Source organism: Oxyura jamaicensis, chromosome 2, assembly GCF_011077185.1.
Source record: "Oxyura jamaicensis isolate SHBP4307 breed ruddy duck chromosome 2, BPBGC_Ojam_1.0, whole genome shotgun sequence".
Lineage (NCBI taxonomy): Eukaryota > Metazoa > Chordata > Aves > Anseriformes > Anatidae > Oxyura > Oxyura jamaicensis.
The window spans coordinates 135,437,557-135,443,109 of NC_048894.1; the positions used below are offsets into that span (position 1 = coordinate 135,437,557).

General features: G+C 45.9%; 1 long non-coding RNA gene across 1 annotated transcript; it reads left to right on the forward strand.

The window, feature by feature from the left end:
• Positions 1-3,778: 3,778 nt before the first annotated feature.
• Positions 3,779-4,315, forward strand: LOC118161073. The gene is made up of 2 exons (XR_004747836.1): positions 3,779-3,947; positions 4,088-4,315. It is a non-coding gene; the product is annotated as an uncharacterized LOC118161073 (long non-coding RNA).
• The last annotated feature ends 1,238 nt before the right edge of the window (positions 4,316-5,553 follow it).

A 5,553-nucleotide genomic window follows, 5' to 3' on the forward strand; every position in this document is an offset into this window, starting at 1 on the left:
TCTAGCATTAAAAGGTGGCTGTTCACAGGAGCTTGAAAAACCTTTCTCAACTGTATTTGAAATGATTTTTTTATTCATTTGCAAGGACATCAAAGAATCAATTTGCCTCTAGCCACAGTCCTGACGCCGGCAGGCACAGCCAAGGAAATGACCCAGAGAGCATCAAGACAAATCTGTGATGAAATCCCAAGTAAAATTGCCTACTAGAAGCCTAAAGAACTAGACTCAGAGAATGTCCCTGGACTCAAACCCAAGGGTTTAGTTCCCAGAAGGCACACTTCCCATCACTATTTGGTGAAATTTCAAGCCTCTGCTATGAGGATGCCCCAGCTGGGTTCATGAGGAGGAGGAAGGCTTCAGGCTGCCTGCACGCAGTGTGGGCTCTCACCTCTGAGTAGTTGCTTGGGCTGCTCTGTAGTCCCCAGCAGGGACAAGAATCTTGCAGGCTTTCCTTCCTGAAAAAGAAAAAAAAATCAGAAAAAAAAGAGGAATTTTAAAACCAAGCATCCTTGAAAGCTGTTAGTCTGTAGCACCCCAGAAGGATCCCCCATCCTTTGGTGCCCAGTCCATCACAAGGAGAAAGGCTAAAATCCCAGACTGACAGAACAAAGCAGCAGCTGTAGTGCCACGGAGAAGACTTTGGCAGGTGGATAACGAGGTACCTCCTGTAGTGACATATTTTCGTATTCTAAGAAGCAAATGAAACCAGCGTGGCTGACCCATCTGCACTCACAGTACCACGAAGCAAGGCGGAAGCGAAGAGCATCACTATTGTAAAGAAGAGGGTTTAGCAAATGAAGAGGACTTTTTCATTATGGGGTCTGGGTTTTATGTTGTATTTTTATTGCTACAGATGGCATTGTGTGGAATATAGCAGCTATCCTGCTGTGTTGGAAGAATTATGTTCAGTTTAAGTGCCTGAATTTCCACTCTACAGGTTTTGTAGGAAATAAATAAACAGCTTCATGCAAGAAATGAGCAGAAGGCTGTCTGCGGTACACGGCCTTTACAAAGCATTTATTTGTCATCTGATACTTAACGGAGTACCTTGCATCAAGAATATTGAGACAAAAAGTGAAATTAAATGACTGACACCGTCCGGTACGTGTTGCCAGGGCAGAATTATTCTTTGCTCTGACCAAGGGGCCTGTTCCAGCCATGCCTTGGCAGCTCCGAGGTCGATTAGCCAGCATGCAGGGTTGTTTCCAGTGGCACCTGCCAGCTTCAAATCAAGACAGCGCAGCAAAACCTCCAGCCACAATCAGGGCATGAGCAGCATTTCATTCAAATTAGGTAACTTCTGAACTATAGGAGAACTTTATATTAAGAAAATTCAAAGCAGCAGCCGGAGGTCATTGAGCAACATGCTTAATGCATCGTTATTATTTACTGTCTGCTAGAAGTTAAATATCATTGATAAATATTATTTACTATGGATTTCAAGAGCTCATGAGAGCCAGAGGAAAATCGACAAGAGCAGAAACAAGTTCTCTCATGTTCTCCGTAACAGTAATCCTACCAAGCCTAATCACCTTTCCTGCTTAGTACTATGAAAGCAATAGAAATGTTCAACAATGGGAATAAGTGCCATTTTGTAGTGTTGCTTAGATAATTCCTCTGCTGAATTTACCTGGCAAGAATGGGAGAGTGCCATGTGAAAAGGACGACCCCACTCCATCAGCTAACCCATGTTGCTTCTTGGGACATCAGTAGACTGGAAAAAGAAATTACTTTCACCCACTAACAGCAGCATCAAGCTTTTAATGATCAAGTTTGTCATCACAAACAGCACTGACAGTCACCTTCCTGAGAGCCCGCACAAAAGGAGCGGAGTCCCCAGCATCTCGTGACACCATTTTCCAGCTCTGCTGAAGTGCTTGGGCTAACAGCCACTCTACCTGTGGCTCTGGCATAGGTCGCCCTGAGCTGGAGTGATACGTTTGTGTATTTACACATATAAATATAAGCAGAGGTGTTGCTTAGAAACGACTTACAGCAACAGAACCAGCAGAGATCTGCTTCTGTTGAGTCCTAACTACCGAGTTGGGGTAACACTAAGTGCTGCACAGCAGGGCTGTCACCACGCAGTCCTCACCTAACCAAAACACCACCAGCAGAGCAGTTAGCACACAAGTCCAAGCACACACAAAAATCTTGCAATTCACCCTGTTTGCCCAAGACGTCAACAAGGGCTCAGGAGTTTCTTGTCTCTGCCTTTATTTCTGCTGAGTCTCGGGTTCCTGGTCCATCAGAAGGGAGCAGAGGCACAAATCCTTGGCAGTGCTGCTGCCATCTGCAGTCACAGCTTGGTCCTGGGAGGGTTGCCTGGTGTCGTTGAGGAGTTCATTAGCTCAGTTCTGTGGCATCATGTCACATCAGGCTCTCAACCACAGTGGTACCAGTGGCCACAATTGTCTCTGAAGTCATCTTAAGAAGAGTGGTCATCGCAGCAGAGATTCTTCCCCCTCTTGGGGTGTGGAGAAGTTAATGCACTCACCCAAGCTGACATCCTCGTACAAGAAATTGTCATCCTGAGCAAGATCTCACAAGTGTTTTCTTCAGCTTCCAAGCAGGAGATTGTCTTTCAGCCAATGGTTCGTTGACCCTCTGTTGCACCATCTTCTGTTGCTTCAAGCCAGCAGCCCTCCGAACAGGAACACTACAGCCACTCCCCATGTCACACATTTCACAGAGCCCTTGATACGTGAAGAACCTGTTGTGTCCCTTGTGTCCTGCAGCTCCGTGTAGAACAATGTGGCTTTTCCCAGGACGTACCACTTGGTGCCATTTCTATGTGGGATCCAGCTTCAGAGTCCCCATATTTTTCTGCCTGATGCTTCTTCTCTAACAGAGCCTGTGGGGTTTTCTGCTCTGGCTGCAGGACTAGGGCAAGGCTGACCTCTGTAAGTTTCAGTCTTAAATCATTGAATTATTTCCTTTGTTTGTCACAGGTTAGACCTGGGGCTTCCTACTCCCTATTACAAATGTCTTCAAGACACAAATCCCCTAAGTAAAGACAACGAGGATCAGAAAAAAACAGGGGAGGTAGGTTTTTATCTTTATAGCAAGGACTGAAGAAAGAAATCAAAATTGTCAGAGCTGAAGAGGCATTTCCTTGCAGCCATTTTTATATCCTAGAGATGTGACGTGTTGAGACCATGTAGGTGCACAGCCACACTATTACAGTACCACCACCAAACAGCCACCAGCCCACAGCCTTCTCTGGGGGACAAAGGTGGATCAGGGGGAGGGTCAGACCTCCAGGAGATCCCTGTGTTGCCAGCAGAAGGCAACTCACATCATTTCTTAAGAAATGGGCTGCCTACCTGCATGACCCTTAGGCAAGGTTTTGGATGACCCAAGTGATGCACTCCTAGCTGTGTATCTGCAAGATATACAAGAGACTTTTTGTCTCAATATTCTTGATGCAATGTACTCCATGCAAGTACCCGGGGCACACAAGGTCATTAGGGAGCTGCTAATGACATGCATGGACAAGAAGGGCTTCCCACCAGAAATAAAAGCTGCAGCAGCGCAGGTTGGTGGTGTATCGGTCACCAAGGTGCTCCATCTGTACCTCTGACACTCATCGCCCAAACCGTGTCCCCATGGAGCACATCAGACACAGCCCTGGCTAATTGCTGGTGGCATCCAGGCTTACCAAGGGTCAGCCCTCGCCCTGCCTTTCTCAAAACGGGCTTAATAATGATTAACTTCAGGCTGGATGAGGAGAAAACAAACATTGACTGATAACCTTGCTTTCCCAGCACACACAGCTCTGATTATTTTTTTAATAATGTTGGCTCCTCTTGCCTTTCTGTTTGCCTGGGAAGCACCAATCCAATGCATTGCCCCCTTTCTGCAGCTTTATACCGAGGGAGCGGTGGAAAATCTGGGGTGATGAATCAGTGATGCAAAGCGAAGCCGTGACCTGCCAGCATCGCTAGGTATGCAGCCACCCTGATGGAGCCACGGCTCCTTTTCTTCCTCTTACCTTATGAATTAATTTGCCATCATGTCAGTTCAATTGTAACTAAACCGGCTTCTTTTCTTCCTTTTTTTTTTTTTTTTATGATGCACTCTGCAGTGCTCCGCATAGCCTGAAGGTTTCGAATGGCATGTAAATGGATATTGCCCTGCGAGCTGCATTCTGCCGTACAATCGCCACCGTCTCTTAAGTCTTAAAAGCCAGAGCATGATGTGAATTATAGGCTTTTCTTCTCCACGTGGGGCTCACAGCTTATAGTCCTAAATTACATTTTGTCAGCCTGTTAACAAAGCAAGATAGAAGATCATTAAAAATAAGCTGCAGTTATGTAAGTGTTCATGAGTGTCTAAATATTAATGTCAGGACTCTGCATAATGGAAGTGCTCTAAATAATCCTTTTTAGCCTTTGTAGTTTAATCTTTATTCATATTTTATCCATTAGTTACCTTTAAATAGCATGGTTCTTTTGATAACTAAGAGGCTGTGAATAACACTCACTGAGATTACAACATCCTTGTCTTTCACTGCCGCAGTCGAAAATGACTGTATTCCTGGGGCTGTTTTGTCTTTGGCATTTTAATTGCAAATGATCCGCGCAACCTGCAGCAGATTAAACAAAAAAGTGCAAACATCCCTTTGCCCATCTCTTGCCTCCCTCCGCTGTCTGCAGGAGTACTCGAAACCTCAGCCCACTCCCATTACCGGTGCTTAACTCATGCCACTCTAATTCCCAGTGTTATTTACTGGTTTCCAAAACTTACCAATAAAATGCTGCCTCGATGATGTCAAGGTGATAAGATAAAATGATAAAAGGCAGGAATTAAAAGCTTTCATGCTGTTCCTAACTAGCTGCCACCATCCACAACCCATCTATTGTGTTAGTGAATTGCAGGGCTTGGCTGGAGGCCACAGCGGTGCGCTCTGCATATGCTGTAATATCCAGCTGCGGGAGACGAGAGGTTCATTTATTTTATTTGCTCTCGGTATGGTGCACTCCCTGCCCTACCAGGGCTTTCATCTAGAAAACACAGGAGCAGTAGCTGAATGCAAGGGGTGTAATATTTATGCGTTAAACGAAAAGAGACCCTCAGGTAGTCATTTGTCACGTCGTGGCAGCAGGCTGTACCTCGCACACCGGCAGCTGAAACATCTGCCGGGGCCCAGAAGGTCCATCTCCTCTGGTCCTCCCTCCTGGTCATCACATCCATTTACATCTCACAGCTACTCCTCCAGGACCGGTGGCACCTGCAGGCTTCTCCCTGCTGCACGGGCAAAGCACGTGGCCACCACAGAGGGTTCCCCCTCCACCAGTGTGGACTACTCGAGGTTTTGAGATGAGAATAAATTCCATGAATATCCAAGCCTTCCATTTCTCAGCAAACGCAGTAACAAGCTCACTGCTTCACTATTTTGTAAATGCGTGCCTGTATCAGCTGGCTGTAAAGTTTTGAAATCTGTCTCCAAAACACTCAGTAATTTGTTTGTTAGTTTAGATTGCGCTAACTTATATTAAAACAGCCAAGCAAGAGGGGCTGGAAAACTGTGAGAGGGCTTCCAGCAGGACC